Source organism: Cryptomeria japonica, chromosome 2 (assembly GCF_030272615.1).
Source record: "Cryptomeria japonica chromosome 2, Sugi_1.0, whole genome shotgun sequence".
NCBI classification, from domain to species: Eukaryota; Viridiplantae; Streptophyta; class Pinopsida; order Cupressales; family Cupressaceae; genus Cryptomeria; species Cryptomeria japonica.
Window position 1 is genome coordinate 510,219,624 of NC_081406.1, and position 25,686 is coordinate 510,245,309.

Genomic DNA, 25,686 nt, shown 5'->3' on the forward strand with positions numbered 1-25,686 from the left:
AAGAGGAAAGCTTGAGAGGAAAGTTCGATGACATGAGAATGCTTGAAGGAGAAAATATTGCAGAGCATGGTCAGAGAATCAAAGAAGTTGTTGGTGGCATAAAGAGTGTTGGAGATAAAAAAGCAGGTGATTCTATAGTAACTAAAATGCTTAGAACTCTTCAACCTCAGTATGCTATAAGAGTATCGACAATCCAAGAACTTAGATATATTTCAAAGGATAAGGTAACTATTGATTCATTTATTGGTAAGCTTACACCTTTTGAGTTAAATAGTTTTGACAATAGTGTGATAAAATCTACTCAATCTGCCTTTAAAGCTTATGTTACCGGTCCATCTACTAGAAAAGGAAAAGATATATGTCAAAATCATGAGTGTAGGACAAGTCATGGAAGTAACTGGGGAAATGAAGACAATGAAGATCAAGTGATGGAACTTGAGGCACTGTTAACAAAGAGATTTCCAAAAGGCACTGGTAAGTATAAAGGAAATCTACCTTTGAAGTGTTTCTCTTGTAGTAAAATTGGTCATATTGTTGCTAACAGCCCTAACACCGATAAGAAAGAAAAATTTAGAAGATTCAATGGAAAGGGAAAGAAACATTGTTATGTTGCAGTAGACTGAGGTGTGACCGATGAGGATTCAGAAGAAGAAGATGACAATGAAGAAATTGTGTTTGTAGCTGTGAAGGAGGAACTGTCTGATGAAAAGGCACTAGTATCTCATATGGAGAATAGTAATGAATGGATTATAGATAGTGGCTACTCACACCATATGACCGAAGACAAAAGTAAGTTCATAAACCTTAACGAATTTGATGGAGGTGTTGTTAGATTTGGAAATAACTCTCCTTGCATGGTGAAAGGTAAAGGTTCAATCTCTCTAAATGGGAAGAGTAATGTTGATGATATGTTTTGGGTTGATGGTCTAAAGCATAATCTTTTGAGTGTTGGTCAGCTCAATGATAAAGGTTATTTTCTTAAATTTAAAAGTGGAGTCTATATAATTCTTGGAGATAATGGTGAACTGATTGCTACTGGGAAGAAAACTAGAGGTAACTTATTCCATTTGAATAGTAATATTAATAATTATCTGGTTTCAATAATGTAAGACAGTTGGTTGTGGCATAAAAGATGTTGTCATGTTAATTTTGATAATTTGGTTAAGATAAGCAAGTCAAGTGTTGTAAGAGGATTACCCCAACTTGTCAAACCGGATTGTGTGATATGCAAAGATTGTGAAATCGGTAAGATGACCTCTATTTCTTTCAAGAGCAAGAATTGTATTTATGAGAATATTTTAAATTTGGTACATATTGATCTCTGTGGACCTATGAGAATAAAGAGTTATTATGGTGATAGGTATTTCATGATTTTCACCGATGACTGTTCTAAAATGACATGGGTGACATTTTTAAGAGAAAAATCAAAAGCATTTAGAAAATTTAAATCATTTAAAGCTCTGGTTGAGAAGGAAACTAGTAAGAACTTGTAGTATTTAATATCAGATTGAGGAGGCGAATTCACATCTGATGAATTTGTTAAGTATTGTGATGAATAGGGTATAAGGAGACATATGTCTTCTCCAAGGATACCACAACAAAATGGCATAGTAGAAAGGATGAACAAACCAATATTTGAAGCTACTCGAACCATGCTATTATAGGGTGATGTAACCAAAATATTTTGGAAAGAAGTAGTTAGTACTACTTTATACACTTTAAACTGGGTACTGGTAGAGAGAGGTAACAATAAGACACCCTATGAGCTATGGTATGGAAAAAACCCTTGTGTAAGTTATTTTAAAATTTTTGGAAGTCAATGTTTTATTAAGAGAGATAACTACACTGAGAAATTTGATGCAAAATCTGATGAAGGAATTTTTCTTGGTTACTCTTCTAGGAGTAAGGCATATAAATGTTACAATAAGTGAACTAAGAAAATTGTTGAAAGTGCTATTGTAAAAGTTGATGATCTATTTGATAAGCCTAAAGGTACAAGAAAATTAGAACCTGAAAAGGATGATAATGAGGAGATGTTTGTGATCATTGAACCAGAGGCAAAGAATAATGAAGAACCAATAAATGTAGAATTGGATGCTCAACCGGTAAGTGATTATAGTGTGGAAGAAGATGAAGAACCTGATGGAGAAGATGTAGAACCGACACAAGCAATGCCTAAATATGTCAGAAATAATCATTCATAAGAGAAGATAAATGGTGACAAGAATGCACGTGTGCAAACCAGAAGAAAGATTCGAGAGAACTCATGTTTGATATCTAAAATTGAACCGAAGATAGTTAAGGAAGCACTAAAGGATGATGACTAATGATATGATGAAAGAACAAGGTTTCGGTCAACTATTGAGAGGGGGGGGGTGAATCAGTAGATAGAAAAACTGATAAAATTCACCAATCTCAAAATCAATCTCTCAAAGTAAACTTAGAACTATAAATGCAATATCACTGTCAAGATAAAACTGTTAAGTTAAACCGATTGACTGTTACAACAAATTAATAGCAAACAACTTGAAACTCACAAACATCCAAATAATTTTACTGACATAAGTAAAACTTCATTTCATGTTGCTGTCGGTTATCATGACTTATCAAAGTGGATTAAGTAGTTAAGCAAATCAACCATAAAAAACATAACCACAAAAACATTCACCACTTGACACAATATTTTTGACGTGGAAACCCAAATGAGAAAAACCATGGTGAGATGAGACTCACAAGATAACTATCTGAACTCTTTTGAAGTTCACCCTGTTAGGAGCCAAGATTGTTAAAGATTTTACAAAAATCCCTGTTTAGAATAGATCTTGTTGGGAGCCAAGCATGTTAAAGCTTTTACAAAAAGTCCTGTTTAGAACAGATCCTGTTAGGGACCACTTGGTTAAGGGATTGACTATAATGCCTTGTTAGAAGCAATACCCTATGAGGAGTAAGCTTTGTAAAGGATTTAAAATACAAGCTAATGCACCACCTTGCTAGAGGATTTGAGTAACACCAAGCTTGTTAGATCTTACTCGGTTAGGGGATTTCAATCTGCTGTAATTGTTAGTAAACAACAGGAGTTTGCTGATCTGTTTGAATATCACTACACTTGCTTGTTCAAATACTTTTCATGCTCCTATCTACCTTTACTCAAACTATAGATACATCATTTGGTTCAACAACCACACACTCAACTAAAACTTTGCCAACTCTGAAACTAAACAACTCATCGACCTTATAAACAAATCAACTAGGTTGGTAACACAACAAAAACCTAATTCACATGGAGATTACAAACAAGTATGTTCAAGTATGACCGTTGGATTACATAACAATCTCTACACATCATTCAAGAAATCCTCGACCGATCCTTGATTACCGCTTCATCAAACTTGGTAACTCATCACGTGCTTTGCATTACATGCAATATACTTGCTCATTCCCAAGACAAAAATTGTTACCTCAACACACCAAAAACACTTTGAAACTCTCTTCATACAATATGCATACGTTTCATAATCATTACCACTCATCATTAGATCATAAACCAATATAACCAATTCACCAAACTTAACCGGTTAGGGTTTATCAAATCAAGAGGTAGGGTTTATCAGTTCAACTCTCCAATACTTATCAATACCGGTTCACTCCACAAACTCACCTACCGATTACAGTTTCCTTTCACTATCTCTTCCTACCAATTACAAAACAACATTACAACAATATCATTACTGATTAATTGACATCAATGACAACATAACATTTTTATTAATGCAATCTTCATGCGAATGCTAACAATCTCCCCCTTTGGCATTGATGACAATACAAATATCAATTCCATTGATTGTTGTGATTATGAATAGGAATCCTGGTTTACATTTTATCATGTACTCTCCTTGTCTTCAACTTGTCACTGGTTCTTCTCCTCATAGTCACATAGTTCTTCTCCCCCTTTGACAACAATGCTAAATTGAAAGTAAAACATGCAATGTAAAACTTCAGTATTCAGCATCAACAACCTGCAACTTGATGCTCCCCCTGTGGAATAACTCCACTCCTACATCAATCCTTTTGTAAAATTCTGCAAGTAGCTTCAGGACTGATGTACTACACATCATGCTCAATTCACCTTATGAAGGGGTACAACACCTAGCTGACTTGTAAGATACTCAAAAGTAGTCTTAGGCAGAGGTTTAGTAAAGATATCTACAAGCTGCTCCTTGATAGAAACATGTTCCAAGATCACATCTTTACTCTGCACTTTCTCCCTCAAGAAATGATACTTCAATTCAATATGCTTGGTTCATGCGTGCAAGACAAGATTCTTTGAAATATTTATGGCACTAGTATTGTCACATAAGATCTTTACAGGTTCCGTAAACTTCATCTTGAAACCTTCTAAAATGAGTCTCATCCAAATAGCCTGGGTACAATTCATATAAGTTGCAACATACTCAGCTTAAGTAGTAGACTGTGAAATACAACTCTGCTTCTTGCTACTCCATGAAACAAGTCTTCCTCCAAGAAAGAATTCTCCACTGGTTGTGCTTTTCCTATCATCAACATTACTTGCCCAGTCTGCATTTGTCTACACCTTCAAGTCAAAGTTTCCTTCATATGGATACCATAATCTATAGTCAACAGTACCTTTCAAATATCTGAATATCCTCTTGGTTTCTATCAAATGTGTTTCCTTCAGATTCTTCTGAAATCTAGCAACTAGACCAACTCCATGAGCTATATCCAGTCTGCTGTGAACAACATAGTGCAATTTTCCAATCATTGACCTATACTCCTTCTCATCAACAGATGTGTCCTCATCTTCCTTAGACAACTTACAACCTATAACCATTGGTGTCCCAACTGGTTTACAGTCACTCATACCAAATGTCTTTAATACCTCCTTCACATACTTAGACTATGTAATGAAAATACCACTCTTCATTTGTTGTATTTGCAAACCTATGAAATTTTTTATCTCTCCCACTAGAGAAATTTCAAACTCACTTTTCATTTCATTTGCAAAGTCATTGCTCATGTCATCATTCCCTCCAAATATGATATCATCTACAAATACTTCACTAACCAGTATTTTATCTCCTTCAGATTTGAGATATATGTTTCTATCTTCACTAGTTCTCTGAAAAACCTATCTTCATCAGGTGTGAATGAAGCCTTTCATACCATACTCTCATTTCTTGCTTTAATCCATATAATTCTTTGTGCATCTTACATACCATGTCTTTCTCATCAATTAGAGTATAACCATCTGGCTTCTCAATGTATACTTCTTCTTCTAGTATTCCATTTAAAAATGTTGACTTTACATCCATCTGATATACTTTGAATCCCTTTTGTGTTGTAAATGCAAGTAAAGTTCTGACACCTTCTAGTCTAGCCACTGGTGCAAAAGTCTCACCATAATCTTCTCCTTCTTCTTGTGCATAACCTTTGCAAACTAATCTATCTTTGTTGTGAACTACAACACCATCTTCATTTAGCTTGTTCCTTAAAACCCACTTAGTACCTATCACATTTTTATTTACCGGTCGAGTACTAGGGTCCATGTGTTATTATTCTCAATTTGTTCAAGCTCCTCCTCCATTACTTTAGTGGTGAATATTCGTCAATGGAAATTTTTTCATGTCGGCCATGTCGGAAATGGCAAATATTTTGTACTGACTGGGGGTGGCCATGTCGCCAGAACATTATCAATTTCTGCCAAAGTCACGGCCTGATCATCATATGTTTTATGCAATTAAATGTTTCTATGCAATGATTTCGCCAATACAATATACGGTGGACACACGGCAAATTTAATTTTTTTGCCTATACTCTCCGAGGTTGCCTTAATAGACGACCATTATTCGCCTATCGGCATGTGAAGATTTTTTAGCCAAGAGGACCCAATTCCCCTGACATTTTGCCAATGCGTGTCTCCATTCACCCCAAATTTAGCCAACTATATTGTATTTGCCAATTATTTGGATGACCTATAATCACCTCAAAAATTACATGTCATGTTATAGTTACGTGGGATTCGCCAAATATTTGTATACCATATAAAATTCCTGCGGAATTCGCCATATAAGGATTGGTATAAATACATGCAAAGATCAGATATATCTCAACACAATTTGGTGGGTTCTAGGCTCTGAATTCTGATCAATAGTGAAGTTTCAGATCAAGGAAAATCATTGTTGTTGACTACATTAGCGACTGCTAGTGACCTAAAGGTGAGCGATCATATTTTTGAAGTATTATAATATTATTCTAAATTTATCTATATTTGTTTGCATTGTTGAGTTCATTTTTATTCAATGGTGACTTGTTAGTGCCAAGTAGTCAGGACTCAGGGGGGACATTCAAACCTCAGACATCTAGATTGTAGGTCGTAGGGTCAATGAAACATATATTATACATTATAGTCTATTATTGCTTCTTCAACAAATTGATAATTTTTTTGGTAGCCTTTATTTCTTTGGAGATTTCGAACAAGAAGAGGGGTAGGAAACTTGAATGTAGGGAAGGCCATGAGAGGCTAACAAAAAGTAGAACGTTGTCTTCATACTTTGGCATTGAAAAAGATTGTGGTGAAAATTAGGAAGGTACATCATCATAAGTACAAGTACAAAATTCGCCACCTACATCGCATGTTGAAGATGATGGCAAACTTGATATCTCAGATCATGATGATCTTGAAGAAGATTATCTGGTAGATGCCCAAGCTAGCCAGAATGATATAATCGACTTGGGTGATAATGTCATTGACGATAATGCACGAAAGGGGAAAAGAAAAGCCATATCACAAAAGGGTGAACCACAATCAAAAATGGATCGGGAGTGGGATATGTCAGTGAGAAATTTTCAAATTAATTGGGCATCAAAGTATCCATTCATTGAACTAGTGGAGAATCCAATTGAAGGTGAGACTCCAATAGAATGCAGGTGTAAGATTTGCACTTGGAAACATAACAAGGAAATTAGGTTACAGCTAAAATTTGACACCATAGAAAAGCATATGGGTAAAGTTTATGAAAAACAAATGATAGATAGGGTTGAAAAATCAATGATAAGATAGAAAAAAAGGAGGAATGTAAGAATGTGAGGAATGCTGAAGAGTATTATTTTCATGAGAAAATACAAATGAAGCTTGTTGAAGTTAAAGGTTCTATTGAAGCTAGTTTTGGAAAATCAATGCAAATATAACAACTGGGAAAAGTTGTTTAGTTAAGTGTTGTTTTTTATATTTTGAGCAGAGGGCATGCTATGATAGATTTCACATCAATTAATGGTTTATTACAAATTTTGAAAGTTCCTAACTATCCTAATAGACACTCGTCAGTAAACAGTGGATGGCAATGGGCAAGTTGTCTTGCTGAGGTTGAAAAAGAATATGTAAAGGAAAAAATAAGAGTCAAACTTTATTGCATTTTCTTTAGACGAAGTTATGGCAGTAGACAATACTTCATGGGTATGCATGAATTTTTATACTATAGAGAATCATACTTGCCAACCTCATCTACAATCTGTTGCTAAAATGAAGGAGAGTGCGACAATGAAAAATTTATTTCAACTAGTAAAAAGAAGTTTAAATGAATATGGAGGTATGGATGACATGACGGTAGCCAAAAAATTGGTTTGTGTTGTAGCAGATAGAGCTTCAGTAATGCAAGGTCACAGGAACGGTCTTTGTACAAAGATTGAAACTTCATTTGCACCGTACATTACTGCAATTCACTGCATGGCTCATAGAATGAATCTAGCTTTTGGAATTTTGAGCAAGTTTGCTTCGGTTAAAAAAATTGAAATTTTAATCAGAGAGCTCTACTCACACTTCTGTGTAAGTCCCAAGCGATTTATGGAATTTCAACACTTTGCTGATGGAATAACTATTGGGAACAAACTTCTCAAGGATAATGATACCAGATAGATCTGTTTGGATGGTCTAGCGCATTGAGTGTTTTCAAAATATCCATCCTTGATTGGACTATTTCACACAACTCGTGACGAATTAGATCAACCAAAATTTCCTGACCTTCTTCGGACGTTAAGTAATTTAGAGACACTCTTAACTTTAGCAGCGCTTTTTCCCATGCTAGAGGAAATGAGTAATATTATGAAGGATGCCCAAAAAAGAGCTCTGTATATTGTAGAATATGCTACGCTGCATAAGATGACATGCATGACCCTCAACAATCTCTATCGAAATCAACCAGCACTATCTGATGAAAAATTTGTTAAGTGGTGGACACTCACAGATTTGAACAATCCTGATAAATTTTTACAAATCAGTGTAGACAGGGAGGTATGTGCCAATGTACGGGGATTTGAGATACCAATTCACTTCTATGCCACAGTCGACCCCGAGGAACTAGGAAAGCACCCCAAGAAGCAACTAGAAAGAGTTACAAGGGAAGATTTCAACAAGATTGTTGAAATTGTAACTACTTCTGTGAAGAAAATTATGTATGATCTTTCCTCACAAATTAGAAGCAGATCCCTCCCGACAACCTACTCAAAGCCATGTCTATTGTGTTTCCTCATTATTGGAGCCTCAACATTGCATCTGATTTTCAAAGTAAGCTACTGATTTTGATAAAACAATTTTGTATATCCAGAGAATTGAATGGAGTAACTATAAATGGAATATTAGATGAAACTTGTCTTTGAGAGTAATCATCTCATTTTGCATACACTATGAGAGAACAAAATGGCAAAATGGAGAACCCCCATGAAGAGGGATCAGTAACAAGGCTTTGGAAAATTATAGTTGAGAACACAGCGTTGCGTGATTCAATGCCAAAATATTTGAAGCTTGTTGATTTGTGTCTTACCATGATATTGGGTTCAGTGGAAGATGAGAGAGTTTTCAGTTCTTTGGGGTTCCTAAAATCAAAGCTAAGAAACAAACTAGACAAAAATTTGGAAAATTGCTTGAGGCTCTATACATCTAGGTATGATGTCCACACTTTTCCTTATGATAGGGAACTGCAATTCTGGAGGTCCAAATGTGAAAGAAGAGGTTTGGGAAACACTTCAAACCAAAGTTCCAGTGGGACTATTGAATCATGTACTAGACCTACTGGTAGCATTGAGATGCAGTTCAACGAAGGTATGCAGACTCAGAGTGAAGAAACCACAGACAAGAATCAAGAAAGCTCTGAATTTGATGAGGATGAATGACAACTGTAAGAGATTGGTATTTATTAATCTTATTACTGTATCTCATCATTCATATTACAAAAGCATATTACTTTTTGCAATTAGAATTTAATACTGATTGGTAATTGTATTTTTCAACTTTCTATTTCCAGATTTAAAATAGCATAATAAAAGACCACAATGTGTTTATTGATACAAAGATGTTTAATGTTTATTTAGACATGTTTGAGTCTCAAATATGTGTGATACATTTCAAAACCATATGATACAATTCATTCAATAGTAATACACCAATTTGTGTGATTCTCCATGCAAATTACAAAAGTGAATACAAAGTTTCAGAACCCTTTGCAAATGACCCTGAATTCTCTTTTATAGAAACAAGAGAGCAACAACATCTCCTATGTGATTCTCCAATGTTCATGCAAAAGTGAATACAAAGTTTCACAACCCTTTACAAATGACCCTGCATTCCCTTTTATATAAACAAGGGAGCAACAATAGCTTCAGGTCTAATTGCAAGTTTGCAACATGTGAAGACTCAACATCAAAATCACAAACTCAACACAAATTTATATGGCCATCACATGTCGTATTAGCAATTTAACATCTGCTACATGTCTAATGTCTCCTGTTCAAAAAATAGAGTTCAAAATTAAATATTAATTCACGCCATGACAAATTAAATATAGATAATAGCAGTGCCTAAAACCTAGTAATTAGAAATAGAGAAATGCATAAATGTTAAAGCAAGGGAGAATTTGAGAATACAAATTTACTGGCTGAAGTTTTACACTATGCATCATAGATTCATAGGCTGGATTATAAAATTAGCAATAGCGAGTGGTGGTTTTTTCCTATTCACAAAATTGAGTTATTTCAAGCGATGTCAAATTCCAAATAGAAAAACCATAAAACCTTGAAATTAAGAGTAAAAGAAGAAAATTGTGCAATACATATTATGATTCTTAAGATTTTTGTGCCAGTTTTTGTAGGGTGCTCCACTCTTCGTCTAATGGAAGGTCAATATTCTGTAAACTATGGAAAGTCCACAACAACTTTGTCAACATTCCATATTTAGAAGATTGACTTGACATCACTTTTTCATCCAATACCAAATTTAGAGTTGTAAATGGTTGGATGAATTCCATAAAGCTTTGGGGAGTTATGTCCTTAGGAAGCAAGTCTAAATCAGACTTCATTTTTATCTCCATGCTTTTTTTTTAAGCTTCTTTTCCAATGAATTTATTTGATGGGTCAATGGTCTTAGGCAAACCAAGTTTAATCAAATGATTTTTCTTTTCATGCAGCTTCAATATCTTTTTTCTATATTTTTCCATAACTTCTAATGTTTCCCTTAGTTTCTGGCATTTTTCAATGATAGATGATGTCTTAATTGTGGCATCAATGCAACTCTTAATTCCCTTGGATGCCAAGTAGCTATCACTGGTACTATAGACTACTTGCAGAATCTTTTTTTCCATATCCTCTTTTTAATAAACATGTATGCTCTTCTCAAAGTGCCCTTTAATTTTCATATAAATTACTCTCAGACTTTCATTCAACTCAAACCATTCACACAACTTGTCACTCATCTGCATTATTTTTCACCAAATTTTTTCATGTATATACTTCATTTTATTTTTCATATTATCTTTCAATCTATCCTCCAACATTTTTATTTTATCATTTCCATTGTGCAGGTCTTCTTTCCTTTGTGCACATTTTTTTCTTTCTTCCTCTACTTCCTCTTGCAAATGTTTTTCTTTTTCCTTCCCACGATCCAATAGGTCCTTTATTTTTCTTATTTCGGCAGCAATAAACTCATAGTTTTTGTATAATTTTTGAAAACTGGCTCTTTCCTCATCAATTTTTTTACTGCTTTTAGCTAGTTTTTCTCTCAGGTCCTTCAATTCTACATCCATCTTCTCCTACTCTGCAATTTCTATTGTAGACCCTAAATTTTTAATCCTTTTTTGTAAATCATTGCACTTGTTATCTGCTGCTTTCCTCCTTGATTTTTCATTTGCCAGGTTTGCCTGTAACTTTTCTATTTGTTTCTCTAGTTTATTTTTTTCTCTCTCCACCTTTAGTAGTGAAGTGTAGACCACTTCATTAGTCCTTTTTAACACATTAATTTTGTCCACATTATGTACTTTGGAAAAATCCATTTGGAGGGTGCTAACTTGAAATTCAAAGGGATCTATTTGACTGTGTGGTGGATTTTTATTTTTAGTTAGGGTCGGGGGCATAACAACCATGAACTCCATCATATCTTTATGTGGGTCATATGTTGGAAATACCCTATTCCTTGCAGGTTGTTCATCTAAAACTTCAGTCAAGGCAACCCTATGAAATGCTTTCTTTTTTTCTTTATTTGCTTTTGTTGTGTGTTCATATTTTTCATAGTAATCATGAAATTGAAAATCTGGGCTTGCTGAAGCAATTGAATGTTTGAAAGGTGACATATGAATAATAGAGGCTCCAGTTCCACTTATTCCTATGGTTTTAACTAATGCTTGACTAGGATTACCAACAACAATTCCTAATCATGTCCCACTCCCACTGACACTTTCATATGTAGTTTTCATAATCTTTTTAGGTGTGTGATCTAAAGCTGCAAATGATTGTTTTGTAGTGTCAGTGTCACTTGATATAGGATTCTGAATAGTATGAGTATCTACCACTAGTGGCCTCTTGCGAGAGATATTTTGTTGTAGCCCTTGTCCAACACCAAGACAACTAGTATCAGTAGTAGTACCCATGCAAACCTCACCAATCATAGCGGCACTTGACTGAACAATAATGGGAATATGATCCCCAGATTCTCTGCCTGTGGCAGTGGCACTTGATTCACCACCAATGGGAATACCATGATGTGGTGGTGGTTGTGGATTTCAATCTGAAACAAATGTAGGTGGACCCTGAGGGTAATGAGTAGTACCTATCCATGATGAATCTGAAGAATCAAGTCCAATGACTGGTTTAATAGGATCTTTTGATTTTGACTCTGATTGAAGTTGTACCTCAAGTGGATACCAAATTCCCTCTCCTCTGGGACCTAGACCACCACTTTCAAAACCCATTTTTTCCACAATGCTTGCCCCTTTGCTATATTTTTCTTTCATGGACTCATTGACTCCACCTAATATTTTAGGGACTTTAGTAGTTGTTGGAGTGGGCTCAACCTCATACTCATCATCATCTTCACTCCTGTCATATGTTGTTGTGGGATGCTCCATATTCCACAATTTGCTAAACTCTCCATCCTTGTCGATGGTCTCAAATTCTGCATTGGTCTTTGGTTCACCGAGATTCTTCCTCATAGTCCAAAAATCATTTATTTTGGTTTGAGTCCAAAAACTCTCTTTACATTCTTGCAGAATTGATTTGGGAATAAATTTGTTAGATGGATTAGAAGATTTTTGGTAGAAATTGTAGGACCTCCTATTTTGGATGCTCTGGCCCTCCTCTGTTGTCCTCTATGTGTGCAATGCCATAATTTGTAATGAAATTTCTTCTATTGAAATGTTATTGTCAGCTGCAATTTTCTCCATCTCTTTTTTAACCTCATCCCAGGAGTCCATGTTTCTAAGCTTTTCTAGCAATGGTTTACTTTCATGTTGACATAACGCTGAAGAGTTCCCATTTTTCTTAAGCCTTGCTTGAACTACACTAATTGGTTCATACTGCCAGAGACCCTCATCACCAAAGTTAAAAAATGTCAAAAAATCATGTGCCACATTGAATGCTTTTCTCTCAAATGTGAACCCTCCACATGAGAAAGCTAGGGAAGGATATATGCTCTTCTTTTGCTGACCATGGAAGTGCCTATCTGTGCTCTCCAATTGTTGTACATACTCCAATGCAAATACCCTCTCTGTCACATGTATTGGAATTCTGTATGGTTTTATTGTCAGTCTGTAAAACCTTAACATAGTGAATTCTTCCATGAAGAACTAGTCAACCAGTTCTATTTGACTTCTGAGTTGAATGTAATCTCTACAAGATAGGCAACCTAGGCATTGGAGTGCTTGTAATTTCATTATACATTGATGCCAAAAAGAAGTCTACAAAATGGTTGTAGTTCTTTCTATTATCATGCATCCTTATCTTTGGTGTCCATTCATATATTGGACACTTTGTTATGTTCCAAGTCTTCTCATCAATCTTATAGTTCACAATTTGAAGCTTTTTGGTCTCAAATATTGCATGATACTTGGATAGAAGGAGATAGCACAAGTAGGATGAGAACCTAAATGTCTTACAGGAACCTTTTTTGATCATTAGTAATTGTTTTTGCATGGATTGAACAATGTGATCAATAAAATTATATCTTACTGGCTGACCTACACAATGGATATTATAAATCATTTCAAAAAGGCTTGCACCCACTTCCCTATCATTTTCCAATCCCAGGAAAAATGATAGCAAGGAAATAGTATCCCCAACCCATGGAACAAAAATGTTAGAATCATAAGGAGGCTTATGATTTCGATCCAATAGAATACCAATACCACTCTTTATTAGAGATTTGATAAATGAATCTCTACAACTTGGATCGAGACTCTCATAATTCCCTACTAGCTTTCCAAGGTCAATTTGGACATTTGAGTTTTGGGCTTCAAATCCTAGGTTCAACAAATGAGCAAATTCTTCGTTTATGGATAGAATTTCCTCTTTTGCATTTTTATTGACAATTGGTTTTTTATCTTCATCATAATTTTCTGCGCAGACCATGACAAAATCAGGGTAAGGGAATACTTCAGGTAACACCATGATTCCCAATCCAACATCCCATGATGCGATTTTATTTGTTCTTTGTTTTAACATTGGGTTGAAAATAGTAAGTTTTGCCCTGGATGCATCTGTTGCCTTAGTAGACAATGCATATCTAATATCTATGATACGCTTTTCACCATGGATAGAAGGGTCATAAATATCATGGTATTCATCAGTGAAACCTGGTGTTTTAACCAGTTCGGTTAGGTACATTTTATTTTTCACTTGGCTTCCTATTGAGCTACTGCTTCTCATTTTCCCCATCGCTATTATTGTTAATAATTCAAAATAATGCTAGATAAAAACTTGAAAATGCTAACCCTCAAATTGGACCATGAGATTAAAAAAAAGAAAGAAAGGCGGGATGTAGGTGTTCTAGATTTTACCCGAAATTTCTATTTCACTAGATTGGTGCAGACAGTCTCTATTGCAACTTGCATTCCTCAATCTAGTAGTTGTTTCTGAATCTCTCTCGATTTACTAGTTTGTCCATGAAATGATATGATTATGATTTATGAGTCTCTTATTTTGAAAACTTTGAAAAGTACAAAAGTAATACCTAAAGGGCAAAATATCTAGAATCATGTTATAATTTTATTAATTATTATTAATAACTATTCGATACCGAAGGAAAAAACATTCATTGCTTTAGTATAAATTCTGAGGACATTAAATGTAAAATGTTCAATTCCAGGTGAAGTTCTCACAAATGTGTTCACCTCCCACATTCGGGCTGAAATTCACCCTAAGCCATTGATCTTTGCTCATCCAACAGATGATGGTTCCTGTTGTTAGATGTTGTGGGTCCCATGACTTCTACCATTTTTCGGGCATGTCACCATACTCGTGTGACTTTACAGGTCTATTTTTTATGTATGTTTAATTATTTTAAACTTCTGCCCGAAAAAGAGCTTTATAGACTTAATTATATTTAATCAAATTTAAAACGTTCAATTTTGGGCGAAGTTCTCACAAATGTGTTCACTTCCCACATTCGGGCCAAAATCCACCCTAAGCCGTTGATCTTTGCTCATCCAATGGATGATGGTACCTGTTGTCAGATGTCATGGGTGCCATTTTTTGGGCATGTCACCATACTCGTGTCACTTTTTGGGTCTATTTAATCATTTTAAACTTTCACTTGAAAAAGAGCTTTATAGACTTAATTATATTTAATTAAATTTAAAACGTTCAATTCCATGCGAAGTTCTCACAAATGTGTTCACTTCCCACATTTGGGCCGAAATCCACCCTAAGTTGTTGATCTTTGCTCATCCAACAGATGATGGTACCTATTGTCAGATGTCATGGGTCCCATGACTTTTGCCATTTTTCGGCCACGTCACCATACTCGTGTCACTTTTCAGGTCTATTTTTTAAGTCTATTTAATCATTTTAAACTTCCGCCCGAAAAAGAGCTTTATAGACTTAATTATATTTAATTAAATTTAAAACATTCAATTCCGGGTGAAGTTCTCACAAATGTGTTCACTTCCCACATTTGAGCCAAAATCCACCCTAAGACATTGATCTTTTCTCATCCAACGGACGATGGTACTTGTTGTCAGATGTCGTGGGTCCCATGACTTCTACCATTTTTTCGGGCACGTCACCATACTCGTGTCACTTTTCGGGTCTGTTTTTTAAGTCTGTTTAATCATTTTAAACTTTCGCCCGAAAAAGAGCTTTATTGACTTAATTATATTTAATTAAATTTAAAATATTCAATTTCGGGCGAAGTTCTCACAAATGTGTTCACTTCCCACATTTGGGCCGAAATCCACCCTAAGTTGTTGATCTTTCCTCATCCAACGAACGATGGTACCTATTGTCAGATGTCATCAGTCCCATAATAAGAGACATTTAAAGATGTGCAATAGTTTGAGATAGCTATTAAATATAATGTTAATATTATTTATAAAAATATAAAATTTAAAAATAGTATAAAACATGAAACTTAGTTTCTAGAATAAAACAAATAACTAAATAAAAATATAAATTTTGATATACAATTTGAAAGTTAAAAGTTTTCTATAAAAAAGAAAACATTCAATATTAAATCTAAAATATTAATTTAAAGTTTAACAAAATTCTTTAAAAATATATTTGAAATATATAATTTTAAAAAATAGTTTAAAAATATATATAAAAGTTCAACATAAATTTAGTGTAATATAAATTTTGATTTAATAAATAAATAAAGACTAAAAATATATATAAAAGTTCAACATAAATTTAGTTTAATATAATTTTATTGATAAATAATGTGGTGAATCTTATTGATAAACCTGCACCTCCTAAGGACCTATGCAATATGCATTACCTTTGATCCTAGTGAGACTATTGGAAATTGAAATTTGAAACACCTGATGACCCAATATAAGTCTATATATCACCTGCAAAGATCAAAGACATACTCTCACGAAGGATTCTCATTGATGATTGACCCAACATGTATGGTGAATGTAATAAGTTAAGAATATCTCTATACTTTACAATTGCATGAAGTAACATATTGATATGATAAATTTTATTTAGTGGTTAAGATCTTAGAAGGTTTCTCTTGTCCTACTATAGGTTCTATTACTCTTCCAGTTCCCGTTAAGGTTGGTACTAAGTGCTTAGATGTCATTTTCACTATCATTCCTAAATCGTACTTCAAATCAATTTTGTGTGAAGTTGGGACATCCTTGCCCTTTGTTCTCTTCCATGAAAGGGATCCCATCTACCAGGTACCCTTCATAAATGTCTCAAATTTCTTCATTATGACAAAATCTGACAAAATCTTAACTATAAATCATAGCATGTACCCAATACCAACCCACACATGCACTAGTTCAAAACTTCAAGTTCAACAACAAGTAAGATGGAGTTTTAGTTCAAATCTTAAATATATATTTATAAAATTATAATCAACCATAATCAATGTACAAATAATTAATGGAACGAACTGAATTTTTTTTTTAATATTAAATATAGAGGAAGAAGCATTACATAAAAAAGATCACGGTATTAAATTTATTTCCATTGTTTAACAAATTATTGAAATAACGTAGCTCATATACAAAAAGCATTTGAAAAAATTTAATTAATAAAAAATAAAATAGAAATATAGAAAGTATTTTTATATCCATAACTCTAAGAGGCAAACTGAAACAAACTGGAATTTGAAAAATTATCATTAATATTTATGCTTTGAAAATTTACAATTTTTACGTCTGAGACTTGAGTCCCTCAAAAACTTAAAAGCCAAAATGAGTGAGCCATTGAGCTTATTAGGTTTCGAGGACATAGGAAAAAAAACTACTAGGGGCCCAAGGGGGTAGGGCTAGGGCACAGGTAGTGGATGGTTTACAACTTTGCCCTAAGAATCTGGCCATCCTTCCATGTAGAATTCTTTAGACAACATAAGCTAAGAGAATTCTTCAAGCCACATGTAGTTTGGAAAGTTGTCCAAGAGCAACCAATTCTAGAGGAAGTCCCTACCAATCCGCACCCATTTCTTGTGACGTGTCAAGTGCTCCGCATTCAGGTTCAGGAGAAACAGTTTCCTAGCCATTGGCACTGTTTGGTTAGGGAGGAGAAGCTTGGATAATTCACTCTCCCAAGGGATCCCCACCCCTACTTCTGCAAGGATGACAACAGTAATGTCATCTCCAAGGAAGTCTTCCTTAAAAACCTTCCTCAACAGCATCAACATATCCACCTTGTCTCCTCCAAGGTCCAGAAGAGACGCTAAGAACCGGGATGTAATGTCCGTGTTAACACGGTATCTATTATCATTTCGCAGAAACTCTCTGCCCAACACTATCTGCATAGCCTAATTGGTGAACGACCCAACCTCCTTGCAGACTGATTGGAGGGTTGGGTCTCTAACGGAGCCCAAAAAGGCCCTTTGGTCCTCTACAGAAATGCTTCTCAAGCGGATGGGAGTGTCCATCTTGAGAAAACAGATTAACAAATTAAGCAACCTAAGCCTATAAACCTAAACCAAAGGAAGAATTTAAATATCGCGAGCTCCGACGATTTATCTACCAAATGGCAAAGGCTAATTGAAGATGAAAGAAGAAAAGATCGTATATAAGTAATTGAAGCTCTTGATTGTAATAATTACTTCTCTAATCCTATTAATTGCTTTAATTTTTTTTAAATCTTTCGTATCTCTGCAAATATTTCCCATAAATGCACGAGTGTGCGAAATTGGAAACAACTATAAACTAGTACCAAGTTGGCAAGTACCACATTGGAAGTCATGGGGACATAGTGGATTGTAGTAAGTGAATAGATATATATTAAATGACTGAAATTATCAATTGTGATTTGTGACATTTGATACGTGTCTATTGAATCCAATTCCATTCTGGGCACTTTCTAGTGAGCTATGTTCTCTTCAGAAAATTGGGCCGAAATAAAACTTCAGCCATTGATCTACGATCATCGAATGGTTTAAAATCATTGATGGATTTGAGGTATGTGTCATCCTTCATGTGTCAAAGAGGCCACACTTATTGATACATTGTGTAGAGTCCAGACTCAATGTGATGTACCGATGTGATGTGATGTGCCTTGTCTATTAATGGCAATGAATTCATGAAATCGCCAATAAATTTTATGTTTTTCCATAAATAACAAAATATTCCTACTCAGAGGTCTGTATAAAATATATATCACCTTGAATACTTTTAGTCCTTATTGGTCCACAGAGGTCTGTATGAACCAAATCTAATAGATCTTCCGCTAAAAAAGATCTGCTCTTGAAAGTTGAGGATGCCATCTTTTCCAACTGACATTCCTTACATAGAGCATTAATCAGTTTGTCCAACTGAGGCAAACCTCTCACTATCTTTGACTTACTCAATTTAACAATGTTATCAAAATTTATATGACAAAATCTCCTATGCCAAAGCCAACTATCATCTACTTTAGCAATTAAACAATTGTTGAATTTAGGATTTAGGTGAAACAAGTTACCTTTAGTCCGCTTGCCGGTTGCAATAGGTTCATCTTTGCTCCCATAGATTTTGCACATACCGTTCTTAAAATCCAATGGATATCCGTTGTCATTGAGTTGAGCAACACTCAAAAGATTGTGCTTTATAGCTTCAACCCAGTAGACATCATCTACACTGCTCTTTCCATTAAGAGAAATAGTTCCCTTACCTTTAACCATGCAGGGTAAGTCATTACCAAATCTTACAACTCCGCCATCAAATTCCTTCAAAGAAAGAAATTTGCTCCGGTCACCGGTCATGTGATGTGAACAACCACTATCAATGATCCAATCATCAGGATTATCCATTCGTGAAACTAAAGCCTTCTGATAAGATGTTTCCTCTTTAATGGATACAAACACAATGTCTACATTAGCATCACCATCAGATTCCTCATTAGTGATACCACCATCAACTGCAATAAGACAATCTCTTTTGCCTTTTCCCTTGCACTTCTTGAATTTTTCTCGCTTGTGCTCATTATCACCATTAGGACAGTTAGTAGCTATGTGTCCAATCTTGTTGCATGAAAAACATTTCAAAGGTAATTTACTTCTATATTTACTGGTACCTCTGGGCAACCGCTTGGCCAACAATGCTTCAAGCTCAACCAAATTGTCTTCATCATCAACTTCTCTGCTGAATCTAGATTCATAACTGTGACTGACATCTCTAATTTTCCTCATAGATGGGTTAGAAAGAGAAGCTCTAAATGCTGATTCAGATATCTGAATACTACCATCATAACTATTTAATTCAAAAGCAGCAAGCTTACCAATGATGGAGTCAAGGATTACCTTAGTTTTGTCAATAGATTTCAACTCTTGAATGGCTGCAAGTCGGATAGCGTAGACTGGTAGCAGGGTTCTCAATACCTTACTAACCATTGTGGCATCTTCCACTTTACCACCTGCACTCTTGATCTCACCAACTATCTCTTTTATCCTCTAGCCATATTGTTGGATATTCTCACCTTCAGTCATCCGCATGTCATCAAAATTTCCTCTTAGACTCTCTTCCTTGGCAATCTTCACATGTTCATCACCGCTACAAATCTCTTCAAGTTTCTTCGATACCTTATATGCAGTCTCCAGACCATGGACATCTACATACTCTGCATCAGACAAAGAACTGATAATAGCCTCTAGTGCTTCATTGTTTTCTTGTTGCTCTTTCTTCTAATCATCAATCATAATCCCACTAGGTGTAACATATTGAGTACCAACATGTTCCCAGTATTGATTTCCAAGAATCTTAATATAAATTTTCATTTTGTCACTCCATATCCTATAGTTCTCTCTATTAAACTTCAGACCTTCCTTCTTCATCATGTTCCACAAGATCTTTACCTCAAGCTGTTAGGTTTAGACCTGAGAAGCTCTGATACCAATTGATGGTATGATGAAAGAACAAGGATCCGATCAACTATAGAGAGAGGGGGGGTGAATCAGTAAATAGAAAAACAGATAAACTTCACCAATCTCAAAATCAATCTCTCAAAGTAAACTTAAAACTATTAATGCAATATCACTATCAAGATAAAACTGTCAAGCTAAACCGGTTGACTGTTACAACGGATTAACAATAAACAACTTGAAACTCACAAACATCCAAATACTTTTACTGACATAAGTAAAACTTCATTTCATGTTGCTTCCGGTTATCATGACTTATCAAAGTGGATTAAGTAGTTAAGAAAATCAACCATAGAAAACATAACCACAAAAACAATCACCACTTGACACAATATTTTTGACATGGAAACCCAAATGGGAAAAACCATGGTGAGATGAGAATCACAAGATAACTATCTGAACTTTTCTGAAGTTTTCCCTATTAGGAGCCAAGCCTGTTAGAGCTTTTACAAAAAGCCTTGTTAAGAATAGATCTTGTTAGGGACCACCTGGTTAAGGGATTGACTATAATGCCTTGTTAGAAGCAATACCCTGTGAGGAGTAACCTTTGTAAAGGATTTATAATCCAAGCTAATGAACCACCTTGTTAGGGGATTTGAGTAACACCAATCTTGTTAGAGCATACCAGGTTAGGGGATTTCAATCTGTTGTAATTGTTAGAAAACAATAGGATTTTGTTGTTATGTTTGAATAGCACTACACTTGCTTGTTCAGATCCTTTTCATGCTCCTATCTACCTTTTCTCAAATTGCAGATACATCATCTAGTTAAACAACCACACACTCAACTACAACTTTTCCAACTCTAAAACTAAACAACTCATTGACCTTATAAACAAATCAACTAGGTCGGTAACACAACAAAAACCTAATCCACATAGAGATTACAAACAAGTGGGTTCAAGTATGGCCATTAGATTACATAACAGTATCTACACATCATTCAAGAAAGCCTCGACCACTCCTTGATTACCGCTTCATCAAACTTAGTAACTCATCACGCGCTTTGCATTACATGCAATATACTTGCTCATTCCCAAGACAAAGACCGTTACCTCAATGCACCATAGGTCATAAATATTACCGCTCATCATCAGATCATAAACCAATATAACCAATTCACCAAACTTAATTGGTTAGGGTTTATCAAATCAACAAGTAGGGTTTACTGGTTCAACTCTCCAACACTTAGCAATACTGGTTCACTCCAAAAACTTACCTATCGATTACAGTTTCCTTTCACTATCTCTTCCTACTAGTTACAAAAAAACACTACAACAATATCATTACCGGTTAATTGACATCAATGACAACATAACATTTCATTAATGCAATCTTCATGCAAATGCAAACAATGATTGGGTTAATGCAATGAATGAAGAATTAGATCAAATTGAGAAGAATTGGACATGGTCACTTGTTCCTAGACTAGAGGATAAGAATGTAATTAGAACAAAGTGGGTCTTTAGGAATAAATTGGATGAACAAGGAAGAATTGTAAGAAACAAGGCAAGGTTAGTCTGAAAAGGGTATGCTCAAGAAGAAGGTGAGGATTATGGTGAAACATTTGCACCTGTTGCTAGATCAGAAGGAGTAAGGATGCTGCTGGCATTTGCTGCATATAAGGGATTCAAAGTTTACCAAATGGATGCCAAATAAACCTTTCTAAATGGGATTCTAGAAGAATAAGTATACATTGAACAACTAGATGGATTTTCCTTGACTGATGATAAAGACATGGTGTGTAAATTCCATAAATCACTATATGGTCTAAAGTAGGCACTGAGAGCATTGTATGAGAGATTACATGCACATTTGATCAAAATTGGATTCCAACGTACTAGTGAGGACAACAATATTTATTTGAAGATTGATGGAGACAAGATGCTAATAGAAGAAGTGTTTGTAGATGACATAATTTTTGGTGGAAATGATGATATGTGTATGGATTTTGTTGATATAATGAAAAAGGAATTTGAAATGTCTCTAATTGGTGAAATAAAGTTCTTTATTGGCTTACAGGTCCAACAACTGGATGGTGGTATTTTTATTTGTTAGACCAAGTATATCAAAGAGGTGTTGAATACTTTCAACATGGAAGATTGCAAACCAGTAGGAACATCGATGGTGACAGGAAGCAAGGTTTCAAAGGAAGATGATTCTCTTGCTATTAGTGAAAAAGAGTACATATTTATGATTGGCAAGCTACACTATGTTGTTCATATCAAACTGGACATTGCTCACGTTGTTGGATTAGTAGCTAGATTTCAAAAAGAGCCTAAGGAGAGTCACATGGTGGCTGTGAAGACAATTTTTGGTATCTCAAAGGCACAGTATACTATGGTTTATGGTATCCCTATAAAGGATTTTTTACTTTGGATGTCTTTACTAATGCTGATTGGGCAAGTAATGTGCATGATTAGAAAAGAAAAACCAATGGAGATTTTCTACTTGGAGGAAGATTAGTGGCATGGATGAGAAAGAAACAAACTTGTGTTTCTCAATCTACAACTGAAGCTGAGTATGTAGATGCATCCATGAATTTCATGCAGGCAATATGAATGAGACATGTGCTAGAAGGATTCAAGATAGATATGTCTGAACTGGTGACTATCTATTGTGATAATACAAGCGCAATAAACATTTCTAAGAATCTTGTACGTCATTCTAGAACTGATCACATTGAATTGAAGTATCATTTCCTAAGGGAAAGAGTTCAAGAAAAAGAGGTGAAGATGGAATATGTGAAGAGTAAAGACCAGTTAGTTGATATCTTTACTAAGCCCTTACCGAAGGCTACCTTTGAGTTTCTTAGAGGTAAACTAGGGGTTAGACCCCTACATGGGAAGAAATAGAATGATGGAGATCCATCAATCCTATGGATTTCATTATTATCTTTCATTAAGGATTAATGAAGGTGCAGGCTACTCCTTTGGGGGAGCAAGTCTAATGTAAAGTTCTAATTTAATGCTCTGATGTAATTTTTCTGAGATGATGGAAGAGGAAGTAGTAGAATTGAAGATAAGTGATGCATTTACACCTTTGGCATTGTTGTCAAAGGGGGAGAAGAAAATAAATAAGATATGAGAGAAGTTGAAGATTAGATTGGGAGAAGCATTGGTTAAGGGGGAGAAGACAAAGGAGGAGAACCGACAGATGTTGTGATACTGACATGCAAGTGGCAAGCAAGTTGCAGATGATGATGTTACTTTTATTGTATATCTGATTAGTTTTTCCATCAATGCCAAAGGGGGAGATTGTTGGCATTTGGCATAACTGATGCAGATAATGTGATGCAGTTGAAGACTAATGACTGCATCGGTAAAGGATATGAGTCTATTTGTGATGAAGAGAGTGAGATTCTATGATTAGATGATATGATCAATTATTTGTGTTGTTATTGATGACAACTGATGCCAAATAATGTTCCTGATGTTTTATTTTGTCATCTAAGTGATTTGGTTTACCGGAAGATAGGGTTTATTGGCATAGATCTAAAGTTTGTGAAATAGGACTTTAACCGATAAAGCAGAGTTGTTTTGATTGAATCAGACGATAAGCGATGTTTGGTGATTTGTGGTTTGGATGGTGAACTTGTATCATGGAAAGGTGTATCTGATCAGAACCCAAACTTGTGAAGATTACTAGAAGGTGTGTTTCAAATTTCTGATGAAGTTTTGCTAAGGTTTTAGTAGGGTTTAAGACTAGTGAAGAAATCATCAAACCGGTAATGATTTCTGTTATGACGATGATCGACAACAAGTCTACATGAAGGTGGTAACACGACACAACCCACATGAATGATTTAATTACTGTTTTAGCATGATTCAAGGAAGAATTTCTTGGGAATCAGTGAAATGCTTAGTAGAGTGTTTTAAGGTTTTGACTTTGGTAAATATCAGATTTTTGTGATGGGTTACTATCAACCAATGGTTGATATTGCATTACAAATTTTTTAATCAACGGTATATCGATTTGTGATGATCTCTTATGATTTGTATTGTAAATTCATGATGTAATTAGGATTTAGTGGTCGACCTAGTTGAGATGGCTATTTAGGAAGACACAATTGATGTTTATGATGTCGGTGGTCTTAGAGAATGTGTTGAGCCATCCAAGTGAAGTGTGAGATCTGCCTAAGTGTTATAGAGTTTTGTACATAACTGGATCTGATCAAACAAGAAAAGAAGTGCAAGTAGCAGATCATTCTTTCACTCTTGTTCCCTAAAAGTTGGAACAGGTTAAATCCCTTAACCGGGTAGGTCCTAACATGCCTTAAACATTGAAGTCCCCTAACAGGGCAGCTCTCAAAAGAGTGTTAAATCCTCTCATGAGATTGATCCTAACAAATCATCAAGCTCCTAACCGGGCTGCTAGGAAAATCCCTTAACCAGGTGACTCCTAAATAGGGCATATTGTAAGCTCCTAATAGGGTGTACTTCGAAAGAGTAAAAATATTTGTGGGTGCCATCTCCTACTGTGGTTTTTCCCTATTTTGGGTTTCTATGTCAAAAAGTTATGGTGTTCATGTGTAGAATTTATTTCATGTGATGTTCTTGTTTATGTTTCATTTCATGCATTATTTCTGAGACATCGGTTATGATGTTTTATGAGAAATTTATCAGAGGTTACCAGTACTAATAGAAGTTGATAGAGAAAAGTATTTGATCTGATTGATAAGGATAAAGAGTTGGCAAATGATAAAATCTATATGATTTCTTAAGTGGTAAAATAATTGATTGATGTGGTAAATGATTTGATTAATGTGTTAAGAAAATCTAATAAAGAGGTTGTTAGATCTGATTAAAGAAGTGAGATATTTGCTAAATGGTTTTAGATCTGTTATAAGTTTGATTTTGGGTGTAAATTTTCAATTGGTCTTAATACTGATTAACCTTCCCCCTCTCAATATTAACCAAATGCTCATAGGATTAACACTGCTGCTGAAGAACAAGACCATTTGAAGCAATCCTAGGATGAGTCCAAGAAAACAATTTCTGATTTGAAACTCCAGTTGGAAGAGGCCAAGAGGATATGTGAAGTTACATCCTTCGATTTGATAAAGAAAGAGAAGGAGCATTAGAATTTGGAAGAAGAAATTGTAAGGCTCAGAAAGGAGCTTGAAAAGAGCAAGGATGAGTTGAAGATGAGGAGCAAGTATGAGGGAAGCAATGAAGCCTTGGACAAAATTTTGAGTAATCAGAAGCACTCAAAAGATACTAGAGGTTTAGGATTTGAAGAGGGACAGAGTTCAAATAGAAAAGACACATTTTCAAAAGGAGATACAATTTACTTCTTCAAGTGAGAGTAAAGAAAAATAAACCTTTACTATCAACA